Here is a 23,216-nt window from a genome sequence, read left to right as displayed (position 1 = left end):
AGAACCCTGGGACAAATGCTAAAAGCAAAGCTATACTGACAAAAATCACACAAAGAAGCTTACACACAGGTGCTCACAAAAGGAGAAGAAGGAAAAAAAAATCTATATATATATAAAAAAAAGAGCAACCAAATCAATAAACAAATCTACCAATGATAATAAACTCTAAATAGTAAACTAAGATAAACATAAAACCAGAAACCAGTCAGTTGCATACAGCAAACCCCAAGCCTACAGTTGCTCCCAAAGTCCACCGTCTTAATTTTGGGATGATTTGTTGTCTATTCAGGTATTCGACAGATGCAGGGTACATCAAGTTGATTGTGGAGATTTAATCTGCTGCTCCTGAGGCTACTGGGAGAGATTTCCCTTTCTCTTCTTTGTTCACACGGCTCCTGGGGTTCAGCTTTGGATTTGGCTCCACCTCTGAATGTAGTTCACCTGAGGGCGTCTGTTCCTGCTCACACAGGAAGGGGTTAAAGCAGCAGCTGATTAGGGGGTCTGGCTCACTCAGGCCAGGGGGAGGGTGGGGTATGGAATGTCGGGCGAGTCTGCAGCTGCAGAACCTGGCATGATGTTGCAACAGCCTGAGGTGCGCTATGTGTTCTCCCAGGAAAGCTGTCCTTGGATCACAGGACCCTGGCAGTGGCGGGCTGCACATGCTCCCAGGAGGGGCGGTGTGGATAGTGACCTGTGCTTGCACACAGGATTCTTGGTGGCTGCAGCAGCAGCCTTAGTGTTTGATGCCTTCTCTGGTGTCCACACTGATAGCCGTGGCTCACACCCATCTCTGGAGCTCATTTAGGTGGTGCTCTGAATCCACTCTCCTCGCGCACCTGGAAACAATGGTCTCTTGTCTCTTAGGCAGGTCCAGACTTTTTCCCGGACTCCCTTCCGGCTAGCAGTGGCACACTAACCCCTTCAGGCTGTGTTCACGCAGCCAACCCTAGTCCTCTCCCTGGGATCTGACCTCCGAAGCCCGAGCGTCAGCTCCCAGCCCCCGCCCGCCCCAACAGGGGAGCAGACAAGCCTCTCAGGCTGGTGAGTGCTGGTCGGCACCGATCCTCTGTGTGGGAATCTCTCCGTTTTGCCCTCTGCACCCCTGTTGCTGTGCTCTCCTCTGTGGTGCTGAAGCTTCACCCCAACCCCCACTCCTCCAGTGAAGGGGCTTCCTAGTGTGTGCAAACTTTTTCTCCTTCACAGCTCCCTCCCAGTGGTGCAGGTCCCATCCCTATTCTTTTGTCTCTGTTTTTTCTTTTTTCTTTTGCCCTACCCAGGTACGTGGGGAGTTTTTTGCCTTTTGGGAAGTCTGAGGTCTTCTGCCAGCATTCATTAGGTGTTCTGTAGGAGTTGTTCCACATGTAGATGTATTGCTGAAGTATTTGTGGGGAGGAAGGTGATCTCCACATCTTACTCCTCTGCCATCTTGAAGGTCTCCCCCTCTCTATCTATCTCTTATTGGTTCTGCTTCTCTGAAGAGCTCTAATTCATATATATGCCGTTTCCTTATTTCTTCAATTACGCAGGGTTGGCAAACTATGGCCCATCTGCTCCCTGACACCTGTGTTTGTACATAAGGTTTTACTGGAACATAGCGATGTCCATTCATTTACATATTGTCTGTGGATGATTTTGTACTATAATTGAATAGCAGAATTAAGTAGTTGCAACAGGTAATAATGACCTACAAAGCTAAAATATTTACTATCTGGACCTTATAGAAAATGTTTACTGACACCCGAATTAGAGTGAAAGCTGCATGACATGAGGGGGTATGTCATCTTTTTGTAAGAAAAACTTTGTAGGTCTCAAGTATTGATATGATACCATAAGAACAACTAAGAAAATTATGGGATTTTGTTTCTGGAGAGAAAATGATAAAAAGGTTGATTTCTTTTCAATACTGATCAAGATGTTTACCTGTTTATGGGCAAGTCAGCTAAAGAAAATATTCTGTTGAATGGATAATCCTATTATTTTTCTTGTCATATATCTCCTTCAGGAAACTACAATATTCTATACTACTCAAAATGTAACTTCCATTTAACCTTGTGTTGTTGTCCTTCTAGGAAATAATCCTAAGGCAATAAGCCTAAAATAAACCTTAATATTTCCAATCAGTATGGCAGGCTGAACTGATCTAAGGATCCTCTCTTTTGAGTAAATTCATATAAAAATGTTGGATAAAGAATAACAAAACAAAATATATCTTTAAGATTTAAAGCCAGAAAGAAAAATCACCCAGATGTAGAAACAAAAATCTTACAATCAGAGCACTGAATGGGAGTTAAAACTGAATGACTCTCAGGATCTCAAAACCTAGTCTAAGTTTCAATGCCCACTTGCAGGAAAGTACAGCACTGAGTCTGTGGAACTTATGCTCTTTGAGGAACTAGAATTGGGACTCCCTCCATCAGGCTGAGAGTTGGAAGGGTTTGGAAAACCTCCACAGAAAAACCCTGGGAGGTATTTGAGAAGTGGCCACCTGCCTGTGGTCATGGGTTGGAAAAGAATTACCCCAAAGAAGTCAGAATTTTTACTTTAAACTGTGCACATGTCTCAAATTCTACTAACCAAGTGGGCATGGACATGGCCTGACCTGAGAAATTAACATAAATATTATTTGTAACAGAGGAAATCCATAGGTTTCTGGTTGGAGCAAACAAGAGTCTTCTCAGAGACTTTTTTCAGTGATTATTTCATAAGGATTGAGGTATAAAAGTTGCAATTGCAAACCCTCTTCTCTGCTTGCAAAAGATTATATTTATTCTTCAAGGTCCAATCCAAATGTCATTCTATGACTTTCTGTCATATGCAGACCACCTCCTCACTCCCAACATTCTTTACCTATACAAGCTTTTGCTCCCACAGTCCTTTGTTCATCCCTTTATACTAGAATTTTCATATTGCATTATGTTTACCTTTGTACTCTTTCATCTCTCTTCTAGAGGTGAACTGCTTGAGGACAGGAATCATGCCTTATTTACATTTGTGTCCTCTGTAGGGAAATTTAAAATAGCTCTTGAAAGTCACAGAAATAATCATTTCCATTAACCTTTGTGAGGGATGCAAAGAAGCAAACAACATTGACATTGATTATTTTATGAATAATAAAATTTAATGAAGAACACTTAAGGTGTTTGGGCATCTAGCAAAAGAAATCAGATAAAAACTGATGTCTGAAAACCATGTTTGATTAATGATAGGAAAAAATAATATAGACAGTAAGTTCCGTAGGATTTCAGAAAATCAGTTTAGCTAGCTCACCGTGAGGGAGTGTTAGAAGGTAAGGATAGAAAATTTGGAAGATTGAGTGGGGCCAGATTATGGATCACTCAGGAATTTGGACTTTAACTTGTAGCTAGTGGATGGGAAACCATGGATGTTTTCTGTGCAGCAGAGTTAACACAAAGATCTGGTCTAGAATTATTTATTTATTTTTTAAAATTTATTTATTTTTGGCTGTGTTGGGTCTTCACTGCTGTACGTGGGCTTTCTCTAGTTGTGGCAAGCGGGGGCAACTCTGTTGAGGTGTTCGGGCTTCTCATTGTGGTGGCTTCTCTTGTTGCAGAGCACAGGCTCTAGGCACGCAGGCTTCAGTAACTGTGGCACGTGGGTTCAGTAGTTGTGGCTTGCAGGCTCAGTAATTGTGGCTTGTGGGCTCTAGAGCGCAGGCTCAGTAGTTGTGGTGCATGGGCTTAGCTGCTCCATGGCATGTGGGATCTTCCTGGACCAGTGCTTGAACCCATGTCCCCTGCATTGGCAGGCAGATTCTTAACCACTGTGCCACCAGGGAAGCCCTGGTCTAGAATTATTAATCTGGCAGTGATGTGTAGGATGAATTGGTTAGGGATAGCAGCCTGAGGCAGAATAGCTTGGATGCAGTAATCTAGGAATGGGTGATAAGAGCTTGGATTGGGCAGTGAGGATGAAGAAAAAAGAGAGAGAGAGAAAAAGAATTTTAGCAGAGACCTCAAACACACTTTTTTATAAAAAAAAAATAGAGAATTAAAATGTTAAAATTATTATTGGGAAATCATGATAATGTTAATTCTTCACAGGGCAAGAATACTGTTAGAGATCAAACATATTAAGAAATTTATGAGATATGATGAAATAATTTTCCTTAACACTCTGCATGCTTTAGTAAGTGACAAAATAGATGTTCACAGAGACCAAGTCAAAATTTTTCATAAACATCCGTGTAACATGATTTACCTGATGATTCTTAGCCAGCTATTTTAAAAGAATTCTTTTAGTGGGATAGAGTTCTGAAAATTGGGAAAGTATGGAGGTCACATATGGTTCCATTTCATAAATTCTAGGTTATAGGAAGTTCACATATTGCAAAAGAAACATTTAGAAGCTCTGAACAGAGCAACTAAATTGATTTGTGATGTTATTGTCATTGGTGTTAGATCAGCAACTGTCATAGTCAGGCAGAACTATCATATCATTAGGAAAGAATGCAAAAATCCTGAGTCTATGTAAGGAATATAACATTCACTCTGAGGTAGAAGAACCTCAGGCTTAGCCAAATGGTTGTGGTTTAAGTTAGTATTTAACTTAGCTAGTTCCTTTCTTCCTTTAGTTCATTGCAAAGCTTTAGCTGTATCAAATACTGTTCTTTTTTTCTCTATCAGTTGGGCAGTCCAAGAATACCATTCTTAGCCTTGAGTAAGTTCCCAGTCATCTACGGAAGCCAGAGTTCAAAAGCTTTGGTACACTGTCATGAAATTCTATTTTTCTTCCCCTAATATAGTATAGCAATTTAAAACCTTTCTGCACTAATCATTGTCATCATGAGTTAAGAGATCATAATCAGTCTAGAATAGCAGCTCATCTAGTGGGGGAAGTTCTTGGTGTGACACACTCCTTAGTTAGAGTGAGCCGTGATGATTCAGCCCATAGTTATTCTCCTCTTGCGTAGGGAGTGAAGAGGGCCTCAGGTAATGCATAGATTTTGGAGTCAGACTGGCCAGAGTCCCAATCAGGTCTAGACCATTTATGAGTCGTGCACTGTGTTAGTTTGCTAGGGCTGCCACAACAAAGAATGATAGCTTGAGCAGCTTAAACAACAGAAATTTATTTTCTCATAGTCCCACTGCTTAGAAGTCCTGGTGCAGGAAGGGGGGGGGGCCCTTCCAGGGCCCAAGAGTGGGCTCTTGTCTAACTTGGAAATGAATTGCCTGAGGAGACACATGTACTGATAAAGCAAAAGAAATTGGACAGCAGCAGGGTAAATGAACCCAGGAGAACTGCTCTGCCATGTGGCTCGCAGTCTCAGATTTTATGGTGATGGGTTAGTTTTGGGGCCATCTCAGGCCAATCATCTTGCTTGGCCCATAGTATGACTCACTATCCTTCCTGGTGGCGTGTACATTTCTCAGCCAAAATGGATTCCAGCAAGAAGGACTCTGGGAGGTTGGTCGTCTCCTCCCTCTTTTGGCCCCTCCCAAATTCTGCAGGTTAGTTTTCAACAGCAGCACCTTGTTCCTTATTAGGACCTCCTGCTGTTAGACAGTTCAGGCAAGTGGGCTTGGCCAAGGTGGGTGGTTTTGGTCAGCAGTTCCCTAACAGTCCAAGGACAAGGTGGTCAGAGCTGGCTTCTCTGAGGCCTCTTTCCTTGGCTTATAGATGGTCATCTTCCTGTGTCTTCATATGGTCTTCCCTCTATAACTATCTGTGTCCAAATTTCCTCTTATAAAGACCACAGTCATATTGGATTAGAGCCACGCTCATGCTTTCATTTTAATTTGATCACCATTTTAAAGGTCCTATCCCCAAATGCTGAGGTCCTAGGAGTTAAAATTTTAACATATGAATTTAGAGGGGACACAATTCAGCTCATTATATATACCCTCAGGCAAATCACTTACCCATTCTGTGACTTGTTTATTTGGAATAAACTTTAGTTGCAGTCAAGTCTGAAGAATTGCAGTTATTGATTGTGAGGTAAAGACCATGCCTGATATACTCAAAACAGAGATCACTGTTCCTGCATAAGTGTATTCATAGCAATCTTTTTTTTCACCTTTAAAACTAAGTTGTTGTTACTGTTGTTTTAATAACACTAGGCTTATGTGACATATTGATATTCAAGATAACAATTTTTTAAAAATCTGTGTTTCTCAGAGGAACTGCCAAATCTAGCATATTACAAATACAGAGATATTTATCCAGGCTGAAGTATAAAGATGGGAAATTTATTTAGAATTCACATACCTGGAAGCTGCTGCTGGTATGGCACTGAGTCCCATCTTTCCCTGTATAATGATATTTACTGGTTACTTCATTCCTTCTTTACCTTTAACTTCCACATCAAAATAATCACTAGATCCATCAGCATCTACTTGCTAAATATCCTGATACTATATTCTTTCATCTCCATCTTCATTGCCCCCAACATGGTTCAAGTCTCCAGCAATTTTTTTGTGGCTGGAGTATTTGGTCCAGACTGTTGCAATAGCTTTCTCAATGTTTTTTACTCCTTCCATCTTGCCCTGTCAAACATCTAAACATTACTGATAGGCTAATCTTTAAATGTGCAAATGAGACTACATTTCCAATGTCTTCGTAATCTATCAATTGTTTGGTACTATATATAGCAGTTTATCAGAAACTTTTTTAGACTGGGACAAAAATTGAGGATAAAGTTCAATATGTGAAGCAATAACTAATGCTATCAGAGGTTATCCAGTAGGTAACACTGGAGTGATTGCCCCTTGCCATTCTTTTTTGTTGTGTGTGTGTGTGTGTGTTATGAATCATCTTTTTATTGACAAGAAAAATGAGGCTCAGAAAGATTAATTAATGTACTTAGGGTCATGTAAGTAAGTGGCTGGGCCAGGATTTGAACCAAGCCCTCCTGACTCCCCTGAATTACACTGGATGGGGATTAGAGCCAGGAAAGGTGACATGATGAATTTATAATCTTATCTATCTATTTATTTGAAGTATAATTGATTTACAATATAGTGTTACTTTCATGTGTATAGCACAGTGATTCAATTATACATATGTGTATATATATATATATATATATATATATATATATATTCCTTTTCAGATTCTTTTCCCTTATAGGTTATTGCAAAATATTGAGTATAGTTCCCTGTGCTATACAGTAGATCCTTGTCGGTTATCTATTTTATATATAGTAGTGTGTATATGTTAATCCCAAACTCCTAATTTAACCCTCCCTCCCCCGACCTTCCCCCCCTTTGGTAACCATAAGTTTGTTTCTATGTCTGTGAGTCTATTTCTGTTTTGTAAATAAGTTCACTTGTATCATTTTTTTAGATTCCACATATAAGCAATATCACCTGATATTTATCTCTCTTTGTTTGGCTTACTGCCATTCTGCCCTTTTATCTCACACTAATACCTGATCAGCCTAGGCCAGCACTGGCTCAGAGAATCAAGTCCAAGATCCTTGTCAGGATCTTCAATAACAGTGACTGAGATTCCTCAAGCCAGGCTGTGCCTCCCCTCCAATGGTTTGGAAATCTCTGGCATTCCCCTTGTCCCCTCTTGGAATTTCCTTCCTCTCCTTGTTCCTGGAAACATGCCACGAGCAGATAACTACCTTCCTGCCTTGCCATAGCGTTTCAATGGTACCTTTCACACCACAGATCACACCAAGCTCTAACGATTTGCTTGCCTGTCAGTCTCCCTCCTCGCCGAAGGTCTCCTCCATGGTGTTTACTTCACCCTGATGTCTCTAATGCATTCAGTAATGCTGATGCAATAACCACTTTAGATGAAAAACTCAGAAAGTAAGGATGAGAGATACTTCCTGTACCTAAATGTTTTTAATTTTCACCCTGTCTATGGATAGCTTCATGAAGAAAACACAATAAAGGAAGGAGAGAAAGAAAGCAAGAAACAAGCCTGGCAATGGAATAGGAAGAGTGAGGGAAAGGGAGGACTCCCCCTGAAGCCCACCCCAGGCTTCACCCACTGCACATCACCAAGCCTGCACCCCGAAAGCCGCGGTGCAGGCATCCCAATTCCACTCACAACAAGTATGCTGACCATTATGCTGTGTTCCTCATATCTTGCTCCATTTGAGAAGGTACCCTGCTCCAGATCTCTTCCCTTTTTCCTTCCTATTTTTGTCTCAATTCTGAATCGCGCCTAATCAAGCTCAGTCACTGAGAACCATACCTGCTATGGCAGCTCACCCATCACTCCAGAGAAGCCTTTGCCAGAAACTCCAAGAGAGTGGCTGGGAAGGGAGGGAATGAGGGAGAGAAAACGGAAGTAGATTATAGATTACATGAAAGAAAAGGGCTAAAAAGTCAAGGAAGAAGGACAAAAAGCAAGGAAAAAATGAAAAAGAAGGGGGGAAAAAAGGAGAGGAGAAGACAAAAGGCAAGGAAGAGGGAAATTCAACCATTTCATGGAGTGGATCTGCCATTCCTCTTTGCCTGAAAATTGTAATATTGCATGCTCTCCTATTTCTATTTCGATTATTCACTTAAATCCCATTCAGCATAAGAGCTGAAAGACTATTTCTTAAATGTCCCATAAGAATAGCTTTGATTCTGCACTTTTTGGAGAAATCACAACATCGTGACTCAAATGAACTTGACTAAAATTGTTCCAAACAAGAATTATTATTACAAAGTTCTTGGCTGTGAAAATGACAAAGGGAGTTTAGTCCAAACAAGGGTTTACTGGGAAAACCACACCCTTCTAATGCCTCTGAACCGAAAGGACACAGAAACTATGATGATAAGACAGGCCACACAACTTTTCGTGGCAGGTGGTTACCCAAAAGCTTAACAAATAAGAACAGTCTAGAACAGCTAGTCACAATGGGGTTCCTCGTATGCAAAAAAAAAAAAAAAAAGAAAAGAAAAGATTTTAAGGACATTTTGCCAATTCTTCAGCCCTGGGTCAGAGTATTTAGATAATCACATGGTGAATAAAGTTCATATTTTCTGGTAAAATTTTAAAGAGGGTGTCAAAAGAAATTTTTCTTAATGATCCAGACATTTACCTTCCCCAATACATCTCCCACTTAATAAAGTTATTATCCCCACACTGCTACGTTTCACACAGAACTGACTGAACAGATATTTATGTATAAGGAGAGGGACCTAAACTTAAACACTCCAACAAATCAAATTTTTATCTATTCCACAGGTGGCTTTTTCAGACTCACAGACATAAAAAACAAATTCATGGTTACCAAAGGGGAAGGGGGAGGGATAAAATAGGAGTTTGGGATTAGCAGATACAGACTATAAATTAGCTAAACAACAAAGTCCTACACTATAGCACAGGGAACTATATTCAATATCCTGCAATAAGCCATAATGGAAAAGAAAATGAAGAACTATATATATATATACACACACACACACACACACACACACACACACACACACACACACACACACACATATATATTACTGAATCACTTTTCTGTACACCAGAAACCAACACAACATTGTAAATCAACTATACATCAATAAAAAACAAAAAACAAAAAAACAAATATAGTTTTGTGGTCACAGTTTCAGCAAATGTGTATTAAGCACAAACGATATAATAAACCCTATGCTGGGAGGCAGAGAGAGTAGCCCTCTCTGAGACAACTAGAATAAAGTTCAAGTGTTGTCATTATTCCTTTTACTCCACTAGAGAACCTATGTTTTAAGAATCTGAAGTTTTTGTAATCAAGATCGATTTTACATTTAAGATTGGGCAAACACTCTCGAGTGCTTCTTAGAAAAACATTATCTTTAGCCTCCTGCCTAAGTCAACCCCCTGACTACCCAGCTGAAACGGCCTTTTCTTCAGTACTGGCGAATGTTCTGCATGCAACTTGATAACAATTTGAGGAGTCTACAGTTTTGCTGCGGAAGGTACAAGATACTTCCCAGTCACACATAAACAGGCTTTGAGGGCAGCTTCTTATTTGCCTGTTGTTGTAGAAGTTCTCTTAACTGAGCTCTATTTAACAAACTCATCAGATTAGTGATTTCTCTCCACCCTCTTTGTAAATCATGCGGACTGATAGCCATAGTTCACAGCTCTTGGCTCTTCCGTAACATTTCTGTTTGTGCCTTTGCATTGTTACCTTACAACGCTTGCTCTCAACTGCGTTTGTGCCAAATGCACTTGTTTCTGTAACTAAGTAGGGTGTAAAGCAATAAAATATGAGCCCAGAAGGAGAGTTACACTGAAAGCTACACTGAATACTTTGGAAAGTCTTGGAATACTTGGAAGAGGAGGGTCACTACAAATACTTCTGTTAAATTAGGTGTGGGTAAAATGATTGTAAAAGATCGGGAGAAATTATAAACATCTAGAAGGATTCTGGATTCAGAATACTTCACACATCTCCGTAATTTCAGCCTCACTTTAAAGGAACCAAAATTGAGAAATCATAGATGATGGATGCGTTATAGGTGTGAGTCTATGAGAAGGACTAGGTGGAATTTTAATCAGTTGACCATGCATAACAAAAAGGCATGGGTCTACAAGAAAAAGACTGGAGAATAAATGTACATTTATGAAATAGAAATAAATAGTTAGAGGTAAGCATGCATCACTTTTGTGATTCCCTCTTTATAGGGCTTCTTCAGTGAACCACCCAACTACAGATACAATTACTCCCACAGTAAAATGTGGGAGTGACAGATGTTAAGTCTGTGGTACATGCAGCAAAAAGCACACTGGTTTCTACTCTCATCTCGTCCACTTTGAGCAAGACACTCACTCTCAAAATTTTGATTTCCGTTTGCAAAATGCGAAAAACAGTACCTGTCTTGCTTATTTCACAGGGTTTTGTTTTGTTTTTTAAGAATCAAATGAAGTAATAAATGAAAATATTTTATAAATTTTAAAATGCAAAAAATAAGGCAAATAGATCTAATAGTAGGGGGTATGTCTTGTACAACTTTGTATTCTGAAAAAGCCCATAGAGAGTTAAAACAATAAGCCTTTAATGAACAAGTTAATAAAAGAATGGACCCATTTTTCTGCTACAGGGCTGCACATGGAAACATAGCGTTTGCGACATGGTATCAGGTTGGCTTGATGGACATTTTAGAATCTGTCCTCATTGTGGCCATTTGGGGCAATTTCTATAGATGAGGTACGTACCAGCCCTCTTGTATAGGTTTATGTGGTACTTGATAGGTGTTTATTTATTTATTTTTTTTGTTAGGTGCTTATTGAATAGTATTTCTTCAGAGTCAATTAATGAATGAGTGAATGAATGGAAATGTTTAGACCCTTTTTTGTCACTCTTTTTTTCTCACAACTTACTCCATCAAAGCAATAGGAATTGGTGGTTGTTCAGTTAATATAGTAGGCATTCAAAATGTTTGTTGAATGAATAAAGAAATAAATGTGTAAATGCAACGTATGAACATGGAGATAAGCCTGCCTCTTTTTTCCAGCTTTCTTGAGATATAATGGACATATAAAATTGTGTAAATTAAAGGTGTACAATGCACTGATTTGATACACATACACTGCAATATGATTACCACTGTAGCATTAGCTAACCCTCCATCATATCACATAATCACCTTTTTTTTTTTTTTCTGGTGAGAACATTTCAGGTCTACTCTCTTAGCAACTTTCAAGTTTATACTAGAATAACGTGAAGTATAATCACAATGCTGTGCGTTAGATCCCTAGAACTTATTCTTCTAACTGCAGAGTTGTACTCTGACCAACATTTCCCTGTTTCCACATATATATACATATATATGTATATACATGAATCTTCTTTATCCATTTATCTGTTTATCTGTTGATGGATACTTTAGTTGTTTTTATATCTTGGTTATTGTGAATAATGAATGATCATGAGAGTGCAGATATGTCCTTGGCATCCCGTTGTCCTTTCCTTTGGATATATACTCAGAAGTGGGATTGCTGGATCATATGGTAGTTCTATTTTTAATTTTTTAAGGAACCTCCATACTGTTTTCCATAGTGGCTACACTAATTTACATTCCTACTAACAGTGCACAAGCATTCCTTTTTCTCTGCATCCTCACCAACACTTGTTACTTTTTGTGTGTTTTTTTTTTTCTTTTTTTTGGTACGCGGGCCTCTCACTGTTGTGGTCTCTCCCGTTGCGGAGCACAGGTTCCAGACGCGCAGGCTCAGCGGCCATGGCTCACGGGCCCAGCCGCTCCACGGCCCATGGGATCTTCCCAGACCAGGGCACGAACCCACATCCCCTGCATTGGCAGGCGGACTCTCAACCACTGCGCCACCAGGGAAGCCCACCTTTTGTGTTTTTGATGATAGCCATTCTAACATGTGCTACGTCATTGTGGTTTTGACTTTCATTTCCCTGATTATTAGTGATGTTGAACATCTTTTCACGTGCCTATTGGTCAACTGTATGTCTTCTTTGGAAAAATGTCTATTCAGTTCCTCCATCCATTTTTTAATTGGATCGTTTGGGGTTTTATTGTTGTTGTCATTATTGTTATTGGGTTGTATAAGTTCTTTATTTTATTTTTGATATAATTCCTTATCAGATGTATGGTTGGCAAATACTTTCTCCCATTCTGTAATTTGCCTTATCGTTTCACTGATGATTTCCTTTGCTGTGAAGAAGCTTTTTAATTTGACATAGTCCCGCTTATTTATTTTTGCCTTTGTTGCCTGTGCTTTTGGTGTCACAACCAAAATTTTATTGCCGAGATCAATGTAAAGGAGCTGTCCCCTATCTTTATTACTAGGAGTTTTAAATTTCAGGTCTTTGTTTAAGTCATTAATCCATTTTAAGTTAATTTTTGTGAGTGGTATAACTACTACTGCAGGCAGTTATTCAGTTTTCCTAATACTATTTATTTATTTATTTTACTGCTGAACTTATTTTTTTTTAACTTTTTATTTTATGTTGGAGTATAGCTGACTAACAATGTTGTGATAGTTTCAGATGCACAGCAAAATGACTCAGCCATACATATGCATGTATCCATTCTCCCCCAGACTCCCCTCCCATTCAGGCTGCACACACACACACACACACAGATGGCATCTATAGAATGAATTCCTAGAGGTAGAACTGCTGGTTTAAAAGGGTTTTGCACCAGAAGGCAGAGAACTAGCTTATTGTATTTATTTTTTTGTGTTTTAACGATGTTTGAGAATATCAGCCCTATCCAGAAAAATAATCAATGGGTTTCTTTTTCCTTTAAAGTTAAAATTGGATATTAAAGGCACTTGGCTTTAAGATGGGATAATACTAGACAACTAGGCTCAGCTCTGTACATTAGAACTTTCTGATTTTCAACCTAAGAAAGACTTTAAGAAAAATTTGAAAAACTTCCTGGAATAAGAATATCAGGAGACCATCTTACTCTCTTTGGAGAATTTACCTTAGACATGACAGAACTGGTAGAAATGTGTTTCTTTCAGATGCATTTCATGTGCATTCTTTTGCTTTGGATGGGCTTTTTTCTTTTTCTTTGCAAAGAAAAATTGTTATTATTGATTTTCCTTAACTCTCCCTCTCTCCTTATTTTTGTAATGCTTTAAAATGATTGAAATTATGAGGAAATTTATAAATTTAACCTATTCAACAGAGAAGAAATATTCATACATGGGAACACTAATATGTATTGACAAATACAACTGATCAACAGCTAATGGTATGATTTCCACTTTGATTGAGTGAAAATAGCTACAAACATGTTAACAATCTGAGTTAAAATTGGTACAAAAACTAATCCTTCTCTAAACACAATAATAAGTCCTTGGTAGAATTCACATGGGAGATTTTCTTAAAATTAATTTATAAGGAATAGTTTTTGGAGGGATTAGCCTAGAGTTCTGTCCACAAAAATAGAGGGAAAAAAATCAATACAGAGCTATTTCATCCAAAACTGTTGGCTAAAGAGATAAATTGTCATTTGCTTATATCAGTTGTTCTCAGCCCTGATTGCATATTAAAATCAAGAGATTTTTAAAAAATACAAATGTTCACCTGGACCACTTAAATCAGAATCTCTGGCTGAGGGAGGGGAGTGGCAGATATCCACATTTTAAAAATCTTTGCTGGTGATTCTAATATGAATCAAGTTTCAGAACTGCTGGTTTCAGAAAGATAAGGAACAGAAATTTAGAATGAAACTCTTCCTGGTATCAGGACACCAAAGTGAGGTGAGACAGATCACCTCTCGTTGTATGCTGATTTACAAAGGAAAGCCTCCAAGAATCTATTACATTTTTCTGGAAGCTTCAACAAATTCAAGAATATAAAGATGGAACAGAGAAGATTTAAGGAGAACGTTATGGTGGAGACCTCTTCGGAGAGAGCTGATGCTATGCTGGCGTCTTCATTTCCCTTCTGTAAAGGAGGCATGGTGAGTGCTCCCTTTTGCTTCAAACATAGAGAAAGGGGTTACACTCAGAGAGCTTGAGATACTGTCCTGCCATCAGGAGACACAAGACTGCTGTCTGATTCGTGCATAAGAAAGCTTTATCAAGCATAGATTGGAATCTGTTTTCTACCAGCCAACTGCTCTGTTGGTGGAATCAACAGTGTTATAGTTCGGGAATCACTCTGCCTCTCAGAGTTTGTCAAGGAAAGGGGGACATCAGTGTTTCCCTGTTGGAGAAAGGCAGTGACATAGGAGAGGGATCCTGCATGATTCCTGATCAACACGGTTGACAGGAGACGTGAGCCAAACTCAGCAGAAAGAGGTCGAAGGGTGTATCCTCAGATAGAAAGTGGGAGTGGCAGGTGTTCACTTTCAATAGAGCTGTAATCCCCTGGGTCAGCATAAGAGCAGAAATCTCAAAGAGCTCACAAAAGCCACCCATGAGAGGAAGAGTCAGCCAAAATTATCTTCCAGGATGACATTTTAACCAGCTGCCAGAGAGAAGGCATGAAGCACTCCAGCTCAAGTAAAGATCAGTCTATTCTTTGTCCTCATTTCCCTTCTGCTACAGCAGGACTGAAGAGTAGAAGAGTTAGCAAAAGAGCGGTAAGTGAGCAGGAAGAGGAGGGGGTAAAGCTGTCCACGCCCCCTTTCCCACTGCAGGTTGACATCCCGAAGCCTGCCCAAGCTGGGGCAGAAGAGTACAGTGTTAAATGGACATTGGAGTTGGATTAGCAGGCACACTTGCCCTACGATCCCTCAACTTGTAAGAGCACAGCAGAAAGTAAAGACTGAGTTTTAGTCACCTGACATATTCTAATTAATGATTTTAGTCTTGACATGACTTACCCTTTTACCTACGAGACTCCCTGTGCCCTTGATCCCAAATGTCTTCTTGCTTCTTAATCTGTGGCTTCCATGCTAGAGCTTCTTCATCTGTATCTTGCTTACTTGTATTTGACATCTAGTAGCTGATCTCTTCTCAACTCTCTCTTAAGAACAGTAATTTCTCATTTGCTTCCCACTCTGATGAGCATAAATAATTCCCAGTGACCCCCATGAATACCCAAGTCTTCACCCTGTGCACTGCCAGCCTTCACCTGCAGCGAGGCATGTCTCATCATGGAATAAAACAGAACAGTTAATTAGGGATTTTACTTTCCAACTTGTTTGGTTAACATCTGGAGGTGTAGGCAAACAACAAAGAGCAACACAGTGTATAAAGCTCATTAGTGAGGCATAACAGTACCCAACAGAATGGAGCTAGAGTAAACTGTGAGCTCATCCAAATTACAGAGTTGCAAATGTAGTTTTATTTGCATTTGATGAATTGTGTGTTAGTAATGCACTGTAAATCATGGGACCTATAAGGGTGGTGTAATTTTTGTTAAAGCTACACACAAATTTGGGCACCTTAACTTATAGCTATTTACTTTGCTTTTAAAATGGAACAAAAAGTAGGTTTCAAAATGATAAAAACAGTCTGATCAATTTCTTGTTAAGGATTTGAATTTTGACAAAGTAGGGAACTCAGAAAATTATTGCAAAGATGACTTTTATATCCCTGATAATGTAATTCTTTAGTACTGGAAATTACCTTCTTTTTAGCTGCTATGCTCTTTTCCAGTCTCTCTCACAAATTACTTTGGATTGGCTTTCTAAGCCAGTCTAGTATGAAACCTCTAGGGAAGGCTCAGTTGCAATATATAAAGCAGCAGTTTTGGTTCATTATTGCATTTTTCCTTCCTAAAATATAGAATACTATTAATAGAGGCATATAGGGTGTCACATGTTTCTATGTTAATGAGAAAATTGGTAATGGTGACATTTAGTTAATTCACACAATCATTATTAAAAGTACACACAATTTAAAGTAATGAGGTATAGATTAACCTCCTTAACTGCCTTTCCATGAGTAAGATGATTCTTGTATTCCTGCCATTTTTGTTCATTAATTTATTCAACAATTATTTATTGATTGTCTAGAATGTGTCAGGCTTGGTGCTAGAGATATAAAGTAGGATAAGATACCATCCTGTGCCTGCTCCACAATCTTGATGTATTTGCAGAGAAAGGCTAATAAAAGATAATTTCAGTAGATAAGTGTTACAACAAGTGTGCACCAACGCCAGTGATGAAACTAAAAGAGGCACAATTAATTGATTGGGAGGATTTGAGAGGGGAATGTTTCAGAGAGGAGAAGATCTTTGAATTAATTTCCCAAATTAGAATAGGTATTCTAAGGCCACTCTGAGAATGGTGAAGGAAGGCGGTTTTGTGCTAAAATACTTGGGCATGAAGCAGCTTGGCACCTTCAGGAAGCTGTCAGTCATTTGATATGACAAGAGTGTAGGGTATGAGCAACAAAGTCCCAGGAAGTACACTGATAAATGAAGACAAGTCCTAGATCACAGAGTACAATCACTCTCCATATCTGTGGGTTCTGCATCCACAGATTCAATCAACCAAGGATCAAAAATACTTTTTAAAATCCTAGAAATTTCCAAAACCCAAAATATGAATTGGCTATGCACTGGTGACTATTTACACAGCATTCATATTGTATTAGGTGTGATAAGTAATCTAGAGATAATTTAAAGTATATGGGAGGATATGTGTAGGTTATCTGCAAATACTACATCACTTTATATAAGGGACTCGGGCATCCACAGATTTTCGTATCTATGGGAGGTCCTGGAATGAATCCCCCACGGATACTTAGGGACAACTGTACCTTGCAAGTATGCTGTAGAATTTGGTGTTCACTCTGTAAGCAATGGGAAGCTATTAGAATACATTTAGAAGGAAAATAGCATTGTCAGTTTTGTGGTTTTAGACAGCTTATTCTGGCAGCCATTTGAAGGATTAGTTAAAAACTCAAACTTGAATCTTTCAAATCTGTGATCATTTAACCTATAGGTTCAGAGGGTCTGTTAAACTCCTACAACTGCATACAAAATTTGTGTACCTATATACTATTTCTGGGGAGAAGGCCCATAACATACATTTGACTTTCAGTCGCTGAAAGAGGATGATATTGAAGGCTGGGAAGTAGGATGACCAACTTATCCCAGTTTGCCTGGGACTCTTCTGGTTTTAGTACCAAGAGTATTGCATCTGGGAAAGCTCTAAATTCCAAGCAAACTGTGATACATAATCACCTTACTAAGAAGTCAGAAGACTGTGGCAATAGTCCCTGTAAAAGGAAATGAGAACTTCAGTTAGAGGAGAAGGAATGACCTTGAGCAGTGTAAGCTACAGAACTGAGTGGCTAATGGGTTTAAAGTATTGGAGAAAGGATGAGCTGAGGATAAAACCTATGTATCTAGCTCTAGTTACTATATTTATCTGGTTGCCATAAAAGAAAGTGTGTGTGGGGTGTGTGTGTGTGTGTGTGTAAGGATGACTTCCATTTTGAACATGTTGATAATAAGTATTTATGAGGTTCTGATGGACATGCCTGATAGGAAGTTGGATATGTAGATTTAAAGTTGTAGAAAATATATCTAGGATGGATATGTAATTTGTAAGCCATTACATTATAAGTATTAATTGAAATTTGAATAAGCCTATTCAAAGTACCATAAGCAGATTACCAAGAGAAACTTCACTCTAAGAAACTAAGGGAAGAAAGACTGTGATTTTTATTTATAAATTTAAAGTTTTAAATATTTTCATGGAAATATTAATGTAAACAGAAAGAAATTTGAATATAAAAATTGAAAAGGAGGAAATGAAATATTACTTGAAGCTTGTATAATTATACACTTAGAAATTATTTGAAAATATGATTGAAGACAAGAAGAGAATTTAATAAGCTGGCTAGATACAAAATATACACAGAAACCAATAGTTTCTGTTTATATGAACAATAAAGAGTTAGAAGATTTAATGGAAAAAGACAATCATCTACAATAGCGAGAATGAGAGTTAATATTAAATGCTATTATTGATGAATACTGAATGTTATTATGTGCTAGGTACTCTTCTAAGGCTTTCATAGGCCTACTGCATTTAATCCTCAAAACAACTGTACTTTACAGATGAGACAATGGATGCAAAGAGTTTAAGGAACTTGCTTGTGTTTATACAGTTATAAACACATTTTAAGTGTAGGGAGTCTTAATCCATAGGCTGTGGTTTTAACTGTTATACTTTGTAGTTAGTACCCTTAAGAAAGAAAAGTAGTAAGGTAATACTCAGGAATGTACTCAACAAGAAAGGCCCAAAATCTGTATAAAGGAAATGTTAACATGCTATCAATGGAGAAAGGAAGTGTTGGACAAATAGACTTGGATGGAAAAAAATATAAAAATACAAGTTCTCCCTAAACTAATCTATAAATATAACTTGATTCCAATATAAATAACAATAATTTTTCCTGTGAAACTAGTTTTAAAATTCATATAAAATTTTTAAAAGGAAAAACTTCAGAAATGAAGAGTATTGTTAAAGGGATAGCCCATCAGATATTTTAAAACTATTAAACTTTTCAACAATTAAAAAAAGGCAGCACTGGCACATGAACAGACAGATAAATGGAATTCCAGAAATAAATAAGTGCATAAGGATTCACTATATAGTAAAGGTGGCATTATATAATATATATCATCTATCAGTGGAGGAGAAGATAGATGATTCAATAAATGGTTCTTGAACAAGAGGGAAGTCATCTGGAAAAAAATGAATTCATATCTTATCACTTAAAACAAGAGAATTTGAGAAAATTGAAGAGTCCACTGTAAAAATATTAAAGCATAAAATTAATAGAGAAAGAAATTATTTTATAATCCCAGTGTATGAGAGACCTTTATGTGTATGACACAAATGCAAAGGCCATAAGAAATTATGTTGATCTGCAAATCAGTGTGATACATCACATTAACAAAATAAGAAATAAAAATCATATATCATCTCAGTAGATGCAGAAAAAACGTTTGACAAAATTCAACATCCATTTATGAAAAAAACTCTCAACAAAGTGAATAGAGAGGGAATGTAACAACACAATAAAGGCCATATATGACAAACCCACAGTTAACATAACTAGTTCAATGGTGAAAAGCCTAATGTCTTTCTTCTAAGATCAGGAACAAGACAAGGATGTCTACTCTCACCACTGTTATTCAACATGGTTTGAAAGTCCTACATGGACCAATTAAGCAAGAAAAAGAGCTCAAATGTATCCAAATCAGAAAGAAAGAAGTAAAACTGTCATTATTTACAGATGACATGATACTATATATAAGAAAATCCCTAAAGACTCCAACAAAAAACTATTATAATTAATAAATGAATTCAGTAAAGTTGTAGGGGGCAAAATTAATATACAGAAATATGTTGTGTTTCTATACACTAATAACAAATATCAGAAAGATATCCCATTCACAACTGCATCCAAAAGAATAAAATAGCTAGGAATAAGTCTAACCAAGGAGGTGAAAGACCTGTACACCAAAGACTATAAGACACTGATGAAAGAAATTGAAGACACAAATAAATGGAAAGATATTCCACATTCATGGAAGAATAAATATTGTTAAAATGTCCATACTCCCCAAGGCAATCTACAGAGTCAATGCAATCCCTATCAATATATCCATGGCATTTTTCACAGAGATAAAACAAATAATTCTAAAATTTATATGGAAACTCAAAAGATCTTGAATAGCCAAAGCAATCTTGAGAAAGCAAAACAAAACTGGAGGTATCACACTCCTTCATTTCAAACTGTATCAACAAAGCTACAGTAATCAAAACAGTATGGTATGGCACAGAAACAGACAGGTAGATCAATGGACAGACTAGAAAGTCCAGAAATAAACCCACACATATATGGGCAATTGATCTATGACAAAGGAGCAAAGAACATGCACTGGAGAATGTACAGTCTCTTCAATAAATGGTGTTGGGAAAAATGGACAGCACACACAAAAGAATGAAATTAGACCACTATCTTACACCATACACAAAAATTAATCCAAAATGGAGTAAAGCCCTGAATTTAAAACCTGAAACCATTAAATTTCTAGAGGAAAACATAGGCTCAACCTCACCTCTGCCCCTGATGTCTGGACTCCAGTTGGTCTAGTTGTTTCTGTCATTTCCCACCCATGCACAGTGACACTGCACTGCTACCATGTTGAACAGAAAGGGTGCTGCCACAAGCGAGGTAAGAAGAAGAATTAATCCATCAACCAGAAGGCAGTTGTTGAGCAAAACTTGTGTTAGGTACAACAAAGGATATTGAAAATGCATAAGAAAAGAGTATCTTTGTATGGTGACAGATGGCAACTAGATTTATCATGGTGATATTTTGAAATTCATAGAAATATCAAATCACTAGGTTGTGTGCCAGGAACTAACATAGTGTTGCAGGTCAATTATACTTTAAAAACAAACAAACTCATAAAAAAGAGATCAGATTTGTGGTTACCACAAATGTGGTTACCAGAGATGGGGGCTGGGAGGAGGGGGAATTGAATGAAGGCAGTCAAAAGTACAAACTTCCAGTTATAAGATAAATAAGTACTAGGGATGTACTGTACAACACAAAAAAGATAATTCACACTGCCATATGTTATAAATGAAAGTTACTGAGAGAGTAAATCCTAAGGGTTCTCATCACAAGGAAAAATTTTTTTTCTATTTCTGTAATGTTGCATCTATATGAGATGATGAATGTTCACTAGACCATTTCATGATGTATTAAGACAAATCATTATGTTGTACATTTAAACTTACACAGTACTGCATGTCAATTATATCTCAATAAAACTGGGAAAAAATGTTCATTCCCAGTGAGGAATTGTTTCACGTTAAGTAAAGCAGGCTTATGGGAACCCTTTCAAAGGCTTGTACTTCAGTTTATTAATTGTCAGTCTGTTCTCTTTGTTCCTGTGACTGTCATGAACCCTTGTGAAGTGAGGGATTCATTTATTCAAGTTTAACTGAATACATGAAAAAACACGAATGAAAAAAAAAGAAAATACCTAAGAAAAATTTAGCTTTAAGGATCTTACCTATTAGAGGAATAAGGCAAAACATTAACATTGAACAAATCTAGACATGTATGAATAAGTGCCAGAGGAAGAAAAGATAGAGATTTCAGGGTGAGCTGGTGTGATTGGTATAGGTTACATGAGGGAAGAGAGATGTGATCTGAGAGATGAAGTTTCATTCAGAATTTTGACAGGTGACTACATTGAAATATCAAGAGTCGTCTTCATATTATCTCCTATTTCCCAATAAAAAGGTCAAAATAGCCAGTGTTGTCACTTGAAATATCTGCATTTAATCAAGTCACAATTATTTGTGTCAGGGAAAGAAATAACTCAAAAATAATTTACTTTGGAATTGGAATAAAATGTGTGATATTACTTGAAGTCTATCTGTCCTACTCATTTTGGTGTGTTTAGGTTAATGGTAAAATAAGCTTGTATTCTCTGAGCACACGCAAGAGAGCAGAGACCTGACTCGGCACTGGATGGTGGCGAGCGAAGCCACCCTAGGATAAAAAAAATGGCAAACGCTCCTCAATCACTTTCATGTTGTTGTGGCCAAACACAAATAGCCTCAAAACATCTGGGATTTCCTCATTTTAGTTCCAAGTTGTCAAATTTTCACACATTCTTGCTTTTTAGTGCTCGGAGGTGAGGTCTTTTTTTCTAACTTGATTTGTGTCCTCTTGCAAAATTGTTAAGAATTCCCATCAAATGGGGGCCTTAGATTTTCCCACGTCAACTGTCTCTTACAATGGCAGCTGGTGTAGACAGAGGAAAAGAAAGACTAGAGAGGTGTAAAGAGAATTTCTGGGTAAAAAGACAACGACATCAACAGCAAACTAAATTATTAAAGAAAATTTCCTAAAATCTTTCCTTTAATTTCAAAGGGATCAGTAATTTGAAATTGAGGCACACAGTAGAATGAGAGCTTTCAGACATCTTTGATCCTCCCTAGAATTTCAACTTGCCCCACCCAACTTTCACACTTTTGTCTCTCTTCTCTGCTTTAGTTTTTTCCCTTAGCACTTTTCATTTTCTAATGTACACTATACTTTACTTATTTTATCTTGTTTATACTTTGTCTTCACCACTAGAATGAATATTTCCATGTTTCTGCATGGTACAGGCTATCTGAGAATGCACACTAGTAAACTTGGTGAAAGGATGGATTGAATAAAAAGCAAGTCTTGGATGTGAAAGATAATGTATAATGAATATGATTTAAGACTTGTCTGCCCCAGAGTCATTTGTTTACACCCCAGGCTAGTGAAAACCCAGGAAATTTCTCCTCCCCTCCTCAGGAATTTGTTTATATTCTAGAGTGAAGGACTTTCTCTTTCTGGAAGGGAGGATGGGTTCATGTGCCAGCCACCCTATATAAGCTTTGAGTCTCATAATTTCCAGGCTCCTCTACTATGGTACGACCCTAATAAGTGCTCAAGAGAACATCTGCCCTTGTTGTGTTGCTCTACAGGGGACTGGAAAACTGATGCTAAAATGCTCTGTAGGTAATAAACAATCTGTTTTCTGATCCAGAGATTTGTGATTCCTGTCAGAATCTACCTATCTATCTATCTACCTATCAATCATTTATCTATCTATCTAAACTTAACAGACAAATGGAAGGAAGGAAGGAAAGAAGAGTGAGGGAGAAAAGGAGGAAAGGAGGGAGGGAGGAAGCAAGGTTGGTTGAATATTAACCTGTCAGAAATTCTTTATATTCCTGCATTGGATGGAAAATTTTACAGATAATAATGGAGGTCTATTCTATTCAACTTTTAGATATAAGTTGTTCTACATATATATTTTTCAGAGCACTCTTGGTAATTTTAAGTGATGT

At 37.8% G+C, this 23,216-nt stretch overlaps 1 long non-coding RNA gene across 2 annotated transcripts in view; it reads right to left on the bottom strand.

Annotated features, from left to right (window-relative positions):
- Positions 1 to 3,106: 3,106 nt before the first annotated feature.
- LOC137220110 (uncharacterized) overlaps positions 3,107 to 23,216 on the bottom strand; it is a 350,093-nt gene continuing 329,983 nt past the window's right edge. The window contains exons 10-11 of one of the 2 annotated variants that reach the window (XR_010941473.1): positions 6,226 to 6,266; positions 3,107 to 3,909 (exon numbers count right to left, since the gene is read on the bottom strand). This is a non-coding gene — a long non-coding RNA (uncharacterized lncRNA). The remainder of the gene's footprint in view (positions 3,910 to 6,225; positions 6,267 to 23,216) is intronic. The other variant, XR_010941474.1, reaches the window with a different exon arrangement.

Source organism: Pseudorca crassidens, chromosome 2, assembly GCF_039906515.1.
Source record: "Pseudorca crassidens isolate mPseCra1 chromosome 2, mPseCra1.hap1, whole genome shotgun sequence".
Taxonomy (NCBI): Eukaryota; Metazoa; Chordata; class Mammalia; order Artiodactyla; family Delphinidae; genus Pseudorca; species Pseudorca crassidens.
This window is presented reverse-complemented; position numbering and strand designations above follow the sequence as displayed.